General features: G+C 43.5%; 1 pseudogene; it reads left to right on the top strand.

Moving 5' to 3' along the window:
• The window catches only part of LOC111955527 (protein CBFA2T2-like), a 27,960-nt pseudogene extending 17,134 nt beyond the window's left edge, over positions 1–10,826 (top strand).
• The last annotated feature ends 4,868 nt before the right edge of the window (positions 10,827–15,694 follow it).

Here is a 15,694-nt window from a genome sequence, read left to right as displayed (position 1 = left end):
GAGAAGGGGTGTTGTTTAAAGCAGAGAAGGGGTGTTGTTTAAAGCAGAGAAGTGGTGTTGTTTAAAGCAGAGAAGGGGTGTTGTTTAAAGCAGAGCCTGACTGATATGGGATTTTTGGATCCGATACGATTCCAATTGTAGAGTAGAAATATTCACAGATAACTGATATATCTGCCAATATTTTTTATTATAGCTGGAATGAAATCCCTTTTCCTGTATGGATTGGGTTTAAAACAGCCCTGCTAAAATACGCAGAAAGATGATTTCTTAAATTTGAGGAAAGAACATTTTAGAAACACCGGAAAGACAATCTGTCTTACTCTAGTGAAAGGAGGATAAACTGCACTGATTCTAGCAAAACAATTGCCTAGGCTCTGAAGACAGAGCAACTCATGCTAGCCAGCTGGAAAACAACAATATAGGACACATTTTCAATGTATTGGTATTTAGCTATCGTTTCATCGATTATAGGGCTGTAGCCACATAATTCTGGTAGTTGTCACTTGAAAGGAAAAATATCAATAAAAAATTCACCACTGGCACAGCTTTACCTCTCGCCCCAAACGTTGCCTCAGTGAGCGGTCCTTACTATCTGTAATCCTTGGGACGTCCATACCCCATTGGAGTTGACATTTAATATAGTTACGGTAAGGGTTATGGTTAGGGTAGGGTTTAGCGTATGGATGCCCCAAGGATCCCGGATAGCACTGCTTCATAGATACGTTTTGATGTATGGGTTGTCACTTGTCAGGGTCCAATTTCATGTTTCGCCACCCCCATTTCCATGGTGAGTTCTAGCTAGCTAGCCAGCTAACTAACTGTATGAGAATACTTGACGCAGTTCACCGAAGGATAGTGCTAGCGCTACTTTGTAACCTGATATGTTTTTTTTGTGTGTATCTGAAAACATTTGAATGACAGAGTTTGAGAAAAACCCTTCGCAAAGAGCAAATATAACACACCAGATTTCGCGGGCTTCACTAAAGCCAAAGGACTGTTACATTAACGTTACCACAGAGTTGAACGTTCTTAGCACGTCACGTACTTTACATTTGGGCATAGCATCCATTGTTTGTCATGACACTTTACCTAACAGTATATGGCCAGCATGGGCGCAACTTTGGTCTTTCCGGATTATGAGTCAACCCACACATCACTACTGCAACAAACATCTTAGTTAGATGTAAAATTACGCGACTAAGATCTCACCAACAAAAACTTCTAAATTAACGACAGATTTCAGATTAGATTCATTCTGACTATTTTGAGGAACTGCATACTGCTACGGTGTCTCAAGATGGACAACTTGCCGCTGTTTTATTGTTTTTCAAGCAAAGGTCTTTTAAGGGCGTATGCGAGCACACTGGCGGCAGCCGAACCGGGGCATGTGGAAGGCTTGAGTGTGTGTGTGTGTGTGTGTGTGTGTGTGTGTGTGTGTGTGTGTGTGTGTGTGTCTGTCTTTTTAGGTTGTGAATGTGTGTACTTGTCTCTGAGTGTTTGCGTGTGTGCCCCCATCCCCAGCTCCTAACCAAAGCGGGTGTCAACTCCACTTAGCCAGGAGGGCGTCTGTGTTTAGAAGTGGGCCTGCTCCACTCAGCCGCTGGAATGCTGCTAGCTCCAGACCAGGGGGAGGGAAGGCCCACTCCTCCCCGACAGTTACCCAGCCAGGGGAGCCCAATGGGGGGCAGAGATGAGGGATGAGGAGGAGAGGAGGGTGGTGGTGGTTTTACACTGACAGCTGACCTCCAGATGTGGGGGCGTCTCAGCGCTGCTGCATGCTGTGGCTGGGCCGGAGTCTGGTTCTCATCAAAAGGCCTTTCTCTTTCTGTCTTTTAATATCTATTTTGTCTTTTAATCTCTCTCTCTTTCTCTACCTTTCATCCCCTCTCTCTCTCTTTCTCTCTGTGTTTTTTTTTTACCTCCTTTTACTCTTTCCTTGTTTTTACGACCCCCCCCCCACTTGTCTTCAGTAGGATACATCTATTTTTCTCTCTATCGCTTTGTCTTTGTCTTTTCTAACTGTCTTTATTTTCTCCCTTCTCTCCTTTGAGTCGGCTACTCTTTTTCTTTCTCTTGTGTTTAAGGGAGCGAGATGGTAAAGCCCATCTTGTCACTAAGCTATGATCATGACATGGAATACTGTTGTGAAATCTGACCATCCACTGCTTCATTGTGGCATAACTATTATGATTATGATTCAAGTTAATAGACTTTCAAATTGTATTGGTCACATACACATATTTAGCAGATGTTATTGTGGGTGTAGCGAAATGCTTGTGTTCCTAGCTCCAACAGTGCAGTAATATCTAACAATTCACAACAATACACACAAATAAAAAGTAATAGGATGMTATTAAGAAATATTGAAATATTAGAACGAGCAATGTCAGAGTCCGGAGTATAAATATATACAGGGCCTTCGGAAAGTATTCAGGCCCCTTGACTTTTTCCACATTTTGTTACGTTACAGCCTTAATCTAAAATGGATAAAATAAAATCCTCACCAATCTACACACAATACCCCGTAATGACAAAGCAACATTTTTGCAAATACCMTATTTACATAAGTATTCAGACCCTTTGCTATGAGACTCGAAATTGAGCTCATGTGCATCCTATTTCCATTGATCATCCTTGATGTTTCTACAACTTGATTGGAGTCCAACTGTAGTCAATGTAATTGATTGGACATGATTTGGAAAGGCAGACACCTGTTTAAATAAGGTCCCACAGTTGACAGTGCATGTCAGAGCAAAAACCAAGGCAWGAGGTCGAAGGAATTGTCCGTAGAYKTCAGAGACAGGATTGTGTCGAGGCACAGATCTGGGGAAGGGTAACAAAATATTTKTGCAGCATTGAAGGTCCCCAAGAACACAGTGGCCTCCATCATTCTTAAATGGAAGAAATMTGGAACCACCAAGACTCTTCCTAGAGCTGGTCTCCCGGTCAAACTGAGCAATCGTGGGAGAAGGGCCTTGGTCAGGGAGGTGACCAAGTACCCGATGGTCACTCTGACAGAGCTCTAGAGGTCCTCTGTGGAGATGGGAGAACCTTCCAGAAGGACAACCATCTCTGCAGCACTCCACCAATCAGGCCTTTATGGTAGAGAGGCCAGACGGACGCCACTCCTCAGTAAAAGGAGCATGGGTTTGTGCGTTTGGAGTTTGCCAAAAGGCACCTAAAGACTCTCAGACCATGAGAAACAAGATTCTCTGGTCTGATGAAACCAAGATTAAACTCTTTGACCTGAATGCTAAGCGTCACGTCTGGAGGAAACCTGGCACCATCCCTACGGTGAAGCATGGTGGTGGCAGCATCATGCTGTGGGGATGTTTTTCAGTGACAGGAACTGGGAGACTAGTCAGGGTCGAGGCAAAGATGAACGGAGCTTTCCAACAGGACAACGACCTTAAGCACACCGCAAAGACAACGCAGGAGAGGCTTCGGGACAAGTCTCTGAATATCCTTGAGTGGCCCAGCCAGAGCCCGGACTTGAACCCAATCAAACATCTCTGGAGAGACCTGAAAATAGCAGTGCAGAGAAGAATGGGAGAAACTCCCCAAATACAGGTGTGCCAAGCTTGTAGCGTCATACCCAAGAAGACTCGAGGCTGTAATCGCTGCAAAAGGTGCTTCAACCAAGTACTGAGTAAAGGATCTGAATACTTATGTAAATGTGATATTTCAGTTTATTTTATGTGATAAATTAGCAAAAAATCTAAACTGTTTTTGCTTTGTCATTATGGGATATTGTGTGTAGATTGATGAAGGGGAAAAAACTATTTAATACATTATAGAATAAGGCTGTAACCTAACAAAGTGGAAAAAGTCGAGGGGGTCTGAATACTTTCCAAAGGCACTATATATAGAGTGAGTGTGAGTGTTTGTGTGAGTGTGTGTGTGTGTGTGTGAATGGGATCTATAGAACCCCCTCTTCTCTCTGCCTCACTTCCTGTGATAGTAATTTGTCATGATGGATTCTGTAACATTACGTTCCTCTTTAATTTGTCTCGTCTTTCTAATCAGGCACTAACGGGGGTTACCGCGAGGAGCCCGTGGACCACAGGCTGACAGACAGAGAGTGGGCCGACGAGTGGAGGCATCTGGATCATGTAAGTACTGCTGCTGACAGCAGCCGTCGCTGCCGACCACTGGCACTACTAGGGCTGTAGCAACTCTTAATGTCTGGCGGAGCCATCGAAGCTTTGTCACACTTGGTGTCCCGTTCACAGTTGCAGACTTTTGTTTAAGGCCATTTGCTGTCAACATCAGAGAGCCATGCATTGAATTGTGTGGCGATTGACTGCCAAAAGTAGGAGTCCTACCCAATGAAATGAAGCCATGATATCCACTGAGTGTATAAAACATTATGAACACCTGCTCTTTCTATGACATAGACTGACCAGGTGAATCCAGGTGAAACGATGATCCCTTATTGATGTCACTTGTTAAATCCACTTCAATCAGTGTAGATGAAGGGGAGGAGACAGGTTGAAGACACGTTTTTTTAACCTTGAGACAATTGAGACATGGATTATGTATGTGTGCCATTCAGAGGGTGAATGGGTAAGACAAAAGATTGAACTGAACGGGGTATGGTAGTAGGTGCCAGGTACACCGGTTTGAGTAAAGAACTGCAATGCTGCCGGGTTTTTCACGCTCAACAGGTCAAATCAAATTTTATTGGTCACATACACATGTTTAGCAGATGTTATTGCGGGTGCAACGAAATGCTTCTAAACATTTTCTGGGCTAATAATGTAAGAAATAATACATTTTTTTAAATACTGCAAAGTTTCCTAAGAGCTAGAAGCACGGCAGCCCTCTCTGTCAGCACCAAGAATGGTCCACCACCCAAAGGACATCCAGCCAACTTGACACAACTGTGAGAAGCATTGGAGTCAACATGGGCCAGCATCCCTGTCGAACACTTTCGACACTTTGTAGCGTTCATGCTCCGACGAATGGAGTCTGTTCTGAGGGAAAAAGTGGGGTGCAACTCAATATTAGGAAGGTGTTTTTAATGTTTTGTTTTGTATAAAGCAAATGTTTTTATATATATATATCTCTCATTCTCGGCAATATGTGTTGAGACTCATCATGTATTCAGACTAAGACAATTATAATCTAAATCATTGTTACTGGCCATGCATGTATCTGCAGAAATGGGCTATCAATATTAATATTTAGTTGCACAGTATCTGAGCAGTTTTTAAAGGAAAAACAATTAAGAATCCTAATTGAACTTCCTTTAAATGTCTCTTCTTCCCTCTCCCTCTCTCTCTCTCTGCTCTCCCTCTTGTCTCCCTCTCGTCTCTCTCCCTCTCGTCTCTTTCTACCTCTCATCTCCCTCTCGTCTCCCTCTCGTCTCTCTCCCTCTCGTCTCTCCCTCTCGTCTCTTTCTACCTCTCCCTCTCATCTCCTAGGTGTTGAACTGCATTGTTGAGATGGTGGAGAAGACGCGGCGGTCAGTGGCTGTGCTGCGGCGCTGTCAGGAGTCGGACCGCGAGGAGCTCAACTACTGGCGGCGGCGCTCCAGCGAGCAGGAAGACCCCCGCAAGGGAGGGGCCGCCACCATGCCCACCCCCTTCTCCAAGACCCACAGTCCCCGCACAGCAGCCGTTTCCGCCCCCTTCTCCAAGACCCACAGCCCCCACACAACCGAGGGACTCAGCAGTGGTGGGTGGTATTTTATCTTTACATTATAACTTATGATATCAAACTGTGGATGAGAAGTTCAGTTCATTTCTCACCTTAGGATTTGTTCCTTTATATATATTTGTTGATCAGGTGTGTATCTTGTCATATGTGGGTCCTGTCGAATCAATCAAGGGATAAGTGATAGCAATTAGTAGTCCCCTTGATGGTGAGCTGCTGAACTGAAGCAACTGCCACCAGCTACTGAGCCCTCACATAGTCACCATATAGGCTGCCATCTTGTGTTCATCTGCAGAACTACACCCATCAACACTGCTACTGAGACATTTAGATCTTATACATACAGGACGCTTCCCAAATGGTACCCTATTCCCTATGAAATGCAATGCAGTTGACGGGGTACCATAGGGCTCTGGTCAACAATAGTGCACTATGTAGGGAATAGGGTGCCATTTGGGATGCAAGCACAGCCTTGCTGGCAGTGTTTATCTCTCAGCGCTCGTCTCTCCGGGGCTCATGCTGCCCCGTGGCCCCCAGACAGGTGCCAGCTCTGCTCTGTCCAGATCGGCCACAGAAGGCCATCCTGTAAGACCCAAATCTGTCTGCCCACAGCCCAGCCGTAGCGCCATCTGTGTGCTCAGCAGTGTGCCCGGCCACAGTGTACACAGCCCAAACGCAGCCTGGGCACCACAGAACTTGGGCATGGGCACCAGGTATTGAGCAGTATAGATAGAGAGAGACAGACAGAGAAGAGAGGGAGAGAAAACAGAGGGATGAAGAGAGAGAGAACAGACAGTATGTAGCTTCAGCTTGGTTGTCGGCCCCTCTGTGCTAGCCATTGTACTCACTATTCAAGCTGCCCGGCTATTCAGTTCAGTTGGACAACTGGGAAAGTTTTAATTTTGGTGGGGCTAGCTATTGAGGGAGATTGTGTATTTTAAGTAAATAGAGGATGATGCTAATCTAATTCTCTCCCCTCTCCCCCCTCTCGCCCCTCTCCCCCCTCTCTCCCCTCTCTCTCTCTCTCCTCTCTCTCCTCTCTCTTCTCTCTTCTCTCTCTTCTCTCTTCTCTCTCTTCTTTCCATGCCACAGAATCCCAGAGAGACTTTGCGCCACGACCAGGCTCGGGCTACGTGCCTGATGAGATCTGGAGAAAAGCTGGTAAGGCCCTGTACAACAGTGGTGTGTGTTTACTTGCTTGTCTGTGTGTCTGTGCCTGTGTCTGTGTGTGTGTGTGTGTGCGTGTGTCTGCGCATGCGTGTGTCTGCGCGTGTGTGTCTGTGTGTCTGCGCGTGCGTGTGTCTGCGCGTGTGTCTGTGCGTTTGTGTCTGCGTGTGCGTGAGGCTGAGTGTGTGTGTGTTCTTCTCTCTCCCTCCTCTCTATCACACTCATTAAAAAACATTATTTAACAACATTTTATGCAAAGATCTCTTACAAAGTCTCTACTATAACCTGAACGTACCACAACAATATAACCCGCCCCCCTTCTTTCCCACACAGAGGAGGCGGTGAACGAGGTGAAGCGCCAGGCCATGGACGAGGTCCAGAAAGCAGTGGCCGAGGCAGAGCACAAGGCCTTTGAGATGATCGCGTCCGAGCGGGCCAAGATGGAGAAGACACTGTCCGAGGCCAAGAGGAAGGCCACAGAGGACGCCATCCAGGTCATCAATGAGCAGGAGGACTCAAGCGAGGTATGGAGGATATATTAGTAGATAAGTACATCGCTGTATACACACATACTGTGAAGTGAGAGTCATAGTGAGAGTCATAGTGAGCACATATGAATAATAGTCAAAGCTGCAGGACATGTAGATACACTACTGTGTGGTATTTACCTACTACTCCCCCAGTATAGTAACTTTGTCCCTGCCCCACACACACACTTCTCCTATTAGTGAACTTAACTCTGTCCCTGCACGTAGTTTACACTACACATACACAGACGTGCATAGCCATAGTATATTATTTAGTTCTAAACTCTCCATCTCCCCCTCAGTGTTGCTGGAACTGTGGTCGCAAGGCCAGCGAGACGTGCAGCGGCTGCAATGCAGCACGCTACTGCGGCTCCTTCTGCCAGCACAAGGACTGGGAGCGCCACCACCTCATCTGCAGCCCCGGCCTGCAGACCCAGCCCAAGCCCGTGTCCGCCATCACAGCTGCCAGGGCCGCTGCAGCCGCCGCCGCTGTTACCGCAGGAGCCAAGGCCCCCGAGAGCGTACCAACCACTGCCAGTCCCGGGGGGGAGAAGGGGCCGGTCGCCTCTCGCTCCTCCACCCCATCCACTCCCACATTAGTGCTAGAGACCAACGGGCAGTGAAAGCCAGGACTAYGACCAGTGATACTGGCTCTGAAGATGGCCTCCTTCCCATTTTCCTTCCATTCTGTTGTTCCTGACTGTTTAAATGGACACCAGGACCGCCCCAAAACGGCTTCCTTTCTTTGTTTCCCGTTCCTCTTGAACTGCTGACGGTGAAAGGTGCTGGTTTCCATTGTTCCATCATTTGGCTGTCACCCGTCGGGTATCTTTAGGTTAGCYTTTGGCTCTTCAGGTTCTAAAGGTATCTAGGTTAGCAGTTGGCTATTTAGGTTCTAAAGGTATCTTTAAGTTAGTGGTTGCGAGGGAGAGGAGACAAGGGAAGAAAGCTGTTTTTAAAACTTGACCCTCAGCTCTGGACACCAACCTTAATTTAGCCAAGGAAGTGACATCATGGACAGGAAGTGATGTCACAGACATTGAGTGAGCGGAGGAGGAAATGAGGTCACTGATGTCACCAGTCATGTTACACAGAAAGAGGACAGATTGGGAGGGGTTTGCTTTGGTAATGGGGGGCAGAAGACAGACTCATCTGCTTTGGGACTTGGAGGATCCATCTTCAACAGTTGGACAAACAAACAATCTACCTGACAGATGGACACTTGTTTCGCTTCATCCAAAATCTCAATCCCCAGTAGAGTTGAGACAACTGAGGACGGACTTCAGACCCGGCTTTCTTTTTAAGGGGACAGTGGGGGGGTGTATGAGTTTTGGAATGGTCTTTTATACCCACGAGGGTGAGTGATGGTCGAAGTACTCACTGCATATTTCCTAGTTTACCATTGTGTGTATATAAAGCTAAGAGAAAATGGTCGGTGTTGACAGTGTAATAAACAGTACCAGCTCTACAGAAAAGAGGGTTATGGGTCGGTGTTGACAGTGTAATAAACAGTACCAGCACTAGAGCATCTCACGTCTGGAAATACATTTTGGAGGTGACATGATCGCGAAGTCACCGCCACAATCCTGTTTGTGTGTACAGTATAGCTGTCCTACTTTTCTTGCTCGCACAAGTTATTCGTCAGGTTCCTCTTTTGAGTGTGTACAGTTGAAGTCGGAAGTTTACATACACCTTAGCCAAATACATTTAAACTCAGTTTTTCACAATTCCTGACATTTAATCCTAGTAAAAATGCCCTGTTTTAGGTCAGTTAGGATCACCACTTTATTTGAAGAATGAAATGTCAGAATAATAGTAGAGAGAATGATTTATTTCAGCGTTTATTTATTTCATCACATTCCAAGTGGGTCAGAAGTTTACGTACACTCAATCAGTATTGGGTAGCATTGCCTTTAAATTGTTTAACTTGGGTAAACATTTTGCGTAGCCTTCCACAAGCTTCCCACAATAAGTTGGGTGAATTTTGGCCCATTCCTCCTGACAGAGCTGGTGTAACTGAGTCCGGTTTGTAGGCCTCCTTGCTCACACACGCTTTTTAAGTTCTGCCCACAGATTTTCTATGGGATTGAGGTCAGGGCTTTGTGATGGCCAGTCCAATACCTTGACTTTGTTGTCCTTAAGACATTTTACACAACTTTGGAAGTATGCTTGGGGTCATTGTCCATTTGGAAGACCGATTTGCGACCAAGCTTTAACTTCCTGACTGATGTCTTGAGATGTTGCTTCAATATAAGCACATCATTTTCATTCCTCATGATGCCATCTATTTTGTGAAGTGCACCAGWCCCTCCTGCAGCAAGCACCCCCACAACATGATGCTGCCACCCCGTGCTTTACGGTTGGGATGGTGTTCTTCGGCTTGCAATCCTACCCCTTTTTCCTCCAAAAATATGGCCAAACAGTTCTATTTTTGTTTCATCAGACCAGAGGACATTTCTCCAAAAAGTACCATCTTTGTCCCCATGTGCAGTTTCAAACCGTAGTCTGGTTTTGGAGCAGTGGCTTCTTCCTTGCTGAGCGGCCTTTCAGGTTATGTCGATATATGACTCGTTTTACTGTGGATATAGATGCTTTTGTACCTGCTTCCTCCAGCGTCTTCACAAGGTCCCTTGCTGATGTTCTGGGATTGATTTGCACTTTTCGCACCAAAGTACGTTAATCTCTAGGAGACAGAACGTGTCTCCTTCCTGAGCGGTATGACAGCTGCCTGGTCCCATGGTGTTTATACTTGCGTACTATTGTTTGTACAGACGATCGTGGTACATTCAGGCATTTGGATATTGCTCCCAAGTATGAACCAGACTTGTGGAGGTCTCCAATTTTTTTTCTGAGGTCTTGGCTGATTTCCTTTGATTTTCCCATGATGTCAAGCAAAGAGGCACTGAGTTTGAAGGTAGGCCTTGAAATACATCCACAGGTACACCTCCAATTGACTCAAATGATGTCAATTAGCCTATCAGAAGCTTCTAAAGCCGTGACATAATTTTCTGGAATTTTCCAAGCTGTTTAAAGGCACAGTCAACTTAGTTTATGTAAACTTCTGACCCACTGGAATTGTGATACAGTGAATTATAAGTTAAATAATCTGTCTGTAAACAATTGTTGGAAAACTTACTTGTGTAGATGAAAAAATAGATGTCCTAACCGACTTGCCAAAACTATAGTTTGTTAACAAGAAATTTGTGGAGTGGTTGAAAAACTAGTTTTAATAACTCCAACCTAAGTGTATGTAAACTTACGACTTCAACTGTATGTACGCTTGTTTCAAAACTGTCTTTKCGTCGCTCGACATTGTAAAATAAAGCATTATGACTAATTTCAGAGCAATATAAAAATACAAAGTGTTCAGGTATTTACAAGCTGTTATGCATCACCAAAGTTTTCAATCGCTAAACAAGTGTGTCATTGCCTGTAACTGTCCGTTGTTGTACACAGAATAAATATACAGAAACACTTGTCTTGTTCTATGATGCGTATATCATCTATCTTCATTATCAGCCATCCAGCCACACCCAGAGTTACAGAATACAAATGGAAGATAGTAAGATAGTATAAAGATGAAAATGCACAACAGCAAACTTCTACAGACTTTCGGCCGTTTGCAGTTGTCTCCCACAGCATTGCTAAGCTTCATGTCACCCGTTGTACCATTCTGGGCAAGTTTACTTTAGAGCTAACATCGCTGTGAGGTTTGCACCGGTTTTCCATCATAAAATACTGTAGTAGTTACAGTAAAATCAAATCAAATGCAACTATGCAATTGTATTCCCATGTTGCTCAGATGATGTTTGCAACACCAGGTTTGTGGGTTTGATTTCAATGGMGGACCAGTACAGGAAAGTATGATAGTGTATGCACTCATTATTCTAGTTGCTCTCGATAAGAGCCCCAGCGAAATGACAAAACAAATGTGTTCATTTATTTCTCTGGGGCATTTATTGACAGTTCATTAATACAAAATGAATAACTCAGAGATATAGGAGGTATAGAATAAACATACATAAAGATAGTAACATATTTAAGTAGCCTATTGTTTTTATATCTGGGAAAAGTTCAAAGTTCAACATATTGAGTGACTCTTTTCTTGCCCTCTCTGAATCTCAGGAGTATATGTATGAACAGAACATTGAATTATTATATATATACTTTTTCAGCATTAGATGAAGTCAAGCATTTAGAGAGGATCCTTTCACTAATTTAATATCTGTTGATTGTTACCATGGAGATGATTCTGGTGTTGTTCATTGTAAGATTATTAGAAAGAAGGCCTTTATTTTGTGAGCCACATTTTCCTTCTAAAACACATCTTTTGTTTTGAGGCATAACTTCATGTGAAAAAAAAATCTTAGAATGAAGTATAATATSGAAATAAAGACAACATTACTCAAATGTCTAGCTTGTGGTCTTTTATCAGAAATATAGTTAAATTAGTGTAGTAGCGTTTCATATCAATAGCACGTTTTTGCATTTGTTTTCCTTGGAGCTGACCACGTTCCTAGATAGAGGACCACAGAGACAGACACGGTGCAGGAGTAATGCAGCCACACACACCTTTTAGGTTCAAGTTCTTTACCATGGGTTCATACTCCAAGGCTGCGCTGCTATAAAATAAAAGTAGAATTCAATTCGTATCGGCATTACAGAGTGATTGAAATGTAACGGTAACAGTCACGCGTTAGCAGAGAGGGCATTCACGGTCAACTCTGCATATGTTGGGTCAACGTTTCTATCGCACTGTAACTACCGAGGTAATGTTATGTTGACAAATGCAAATACCAAAAGACGTTTCAAGCTTTCCCTGTACCTTCTTTAAAGGAGAAGGTAAGCAAATACTGCAGGTGGTAAACATCATTTCTTAAGTCATGTATTCTGCTAGTCTATAGAACCCTGGCTTAAACCCAAAGATCCAGAATGCTTACTAATAGTGAAAAAGAACCTAGTTGTGTACTAGGGACAAGTGACAAAATGGATCTAGTCTATTTGACAGTGGATAACATATCATAATTGTATTTTCTAGCATATAGAATCCAGAGTACCAAGGAGCACTCCTTTTTCTCCCCAATTGGTAGATACAGTCTTGTCCCATTGCTGCAACTCCTGTACGGAGAGGCGAAGGTCAAGAGCCATGCATCCTCTGAAACACAACCCTGCCAAGCCGCACTGCTTCTTGAGACACTGCTCTCTTAACCTGGAAGCCAGCCACACCAATGTGTCGGAGGAAACACCGTACACCTGGCGACCGTGTCAGCGTGCATGCACCCGGCCCACCACAGGAGTCGCTAGAGGACAAGGACATCCCGGCCGGTCAAACCCTCCRCTAACCCGGACGACGCTGGGCCAATTGTGCGCCACCTCATGGGTCTCCTGGTCGCTGCCGGCTATGACCAAGCCCGGGATCGAACCCAGATCTGTAGTGACGCCTCAAGCACTGCAATGCAGTGCCTTAGACCACTGCGCCACTCGGGATGCCCGAGGAGCTCTCCTGCAAGCCAACTAATACAGCCTACATCAGTGATTATCAAATGGCGGCCCACGGTCCACATCCAGACKACGAGAAAATGAAATGTGGTCCGTCTTGCTTATCGTTTTGAGGATGGTATCCATTATTCATTTACCATATTGTTAAAATGACCCGGTCATTGGGTTATACAAAGAGATTATGCCGTACGTTTTGGTTATGATTCAATTCTAGGTAGAAGTGAACCAAGAAATAACATAAAATACATTAAAAGGTTGTATAAAGTAACTTAAGTCTAATCGAATGTAACCTTATAGAAATAAGTGAGTCCAAACATCCACTTCTCGCTCAACAAATTTTTGTCCACATCTTTGTTGCTAGGCATTGGCAAGGACATGTAGGCTTTACTATGAGCGCTGACACGGTTGGCTTCAGTGTCTCTTAACGCCCATCAATGCGTTGGGTTATATACCAGTATCCACCTATTAGAGCTCTGTTGGGTTATATACAGTAATCACACCATTAGATCTGTTTGGCGTTATTAAAGATCCACACCGGCATTATAGCAAATCTGCTGGTATTATATACAGGCTATCCACACCTATTAGAGTTCTTCGCGTGTTAATCACATATCCCACCCTATTAGCAGTCTGTTGGTATATAAATCATATTACAGTTTGGTTCACTATACTATTTATCTCCGAGACCTGTTGGAGGAGTTTTTTGTTATACGTACAGTATCCACACTATTAGAGTCTGTTGGTCTTATATACAGTATACCACACCCATTAGAGCTCCTTTGGCTTACTGATATACAGTAATCCACAGCCTATTCGAGTCTGCTTGGGTTAAATATACAGTAAATCCACACCTATTAGAGTCTGTTGGTTATATACGTATCCCACATCCATTAGAGTCGTTGGTAATATAAGTGATCCACACCATTAGAAGTCTGTTGGGTTATATAAGTATTCCCACACCTCATTAGAGTACGTTGGGTTATATACCAGTAATCCACACCATTAGAATCTGTTGGGAATTTAACAGTATCCACACCTATTAGAGTCTGTTGGGTAATATACAGTATCCACACCTATTAGAGTCTGTTGGTTATATACAGTATCCACACTTATAGAGTTGTTGGGTATATAACAGTATCCACACCATGCTGTCGGGTTATATTCATATCACACCTATTAGGTTCTGGTTGGAGTTATATACAGTATTCCCAACACCATTAGACGTCTGATTTGGTTATGATACCAGTATCCACACCTATTAGAGTCTGGTTGGGTTATATAGTATCCACACCTATTAGATGCTGTTGGGTTATATTACAGAGCATCAACCCCATTAGAGTCTGTTGGCGCTAATATACAGTATCCAACCTAGTTAGAGTCGTTGGTTAATATACAGTAATCCACACCTATTAGAGTCTTTTGGGGTATAACAGTAAATCCACACACTATTAGAGTCTGTGGGTTTATATACAGTATCCACCCCTATTAAGTCTTGTTGGTTATATACACTATCCACAACCTATTAGAGTCTGTTGGGTTTATACAGTATCCACACCTATTAGAGTCTGTTGGGTTAGTATACAGTATCCACCTATTAGAGTCTGTTGGTTATATACAGTATCACACATTAGAGTCTGTTGGGTTATATACAGTATCCACACCTATTAGAGTCTGTTGGTTATATACAGTATCCACACTATTAGAGTCTTTGGCGTTATATGATACAGTATCCACACCCATGAGCTGTTTATATAAGTATCCCACATTAGAGTCTGTTGGGTTATATCAGTATCCACCACCTACTTAGAGTCCTGTTGGGTTATATACAGTATCCACACCTATTAGAGTCTGTTGGTACTATATACAGTACCACACCATTAGAGTCTGTTGGGTTATATACAGTATCCACACCTATTAGAGTCTATGTTGCGGTTATATACAGTATCCACACCTATTAGAGTCTGTTGGTTATATACAGTATCCACACCTATTAGAGGTTGCTAATAACAAGTATCCACCCCATTTAGAGTCTGTTGTTATATACAGTATCCACACCTATCTAGAGTTGTTGGGTTTATACAGTATCACACCTATTAGAGTCTGTTGGGTTTATATACAGTATCCACACCATTAGAGTCTGTTGGTTATATACAGTATCCACACCCATTAGAGTCTGTTGGGTTATATACAGTATCCCACACCTATTAGAGTCTGTTGGTTTATATACAGATCCACACCGATTAGAGTCTGTTGGTTATATACAGTATCCACACCTATTAGAGTCTGTTGGTTATATACAGTATCCACACCACACCCTATTAGAGTCTGTTGGGTTTAATACAGTATCAACACTATTAGAGTCTGTGGGTATATTACTATACACCTATTATAGTTGTACAGTATACATCATATTAGAGTCTTGGGTTATATACAGTATCCACACCTATTAGAGTCTGTTGGGTTATATACCAGTTATCAACCCATTAGAGTTGTTTGGGCTTATTAAGCATATCCACACCTATTAGAGTCTGTTGGGGTATATACCAGTATCCACACTATTAGAGTCTGTTGTGTTATTACAGTATCCACCTATTAGAGTCTGTTGGGTTAATAACAGTATCCACACCTATTAGAGTCTGTTGGGTCTAATATACACGTATCCACACCTTTAGAGTTGTTTGGGTTAATATACAGTATCCCACACCTATTAGAGTCTGTTTGGTTATACAAGTACCAACCCATTAGATCTGTTGGTTATAAAGTATCACAACTATTTAGAGTCTGTTGGGCTTATATAACAGTATCACACCATTAGAGTTATGTTTGGGTTATATACAGCTATC

This window comes from Salvelinus sp. IW2-2015, linkage group LG31 (genome assembly GCF_002910315.2).
Source record: "Salvelinus sp. IW2-2015 linkage group LG31, ASM291031v2, whole genome shotgun sequence".
Classification (NCBI taxonomy): domain Eukaryota; kingdom Metazoa; phylum Chordata; class Actinopteri; order Salmoniformes; family Salmonidae; genus Salvelinus; species Salvelinus sp. IW2-2015.
Note: the sequence above shows the minus strand (reverse complement) of the source record. Positions and strands in the feature narration are given on the sequence as shown.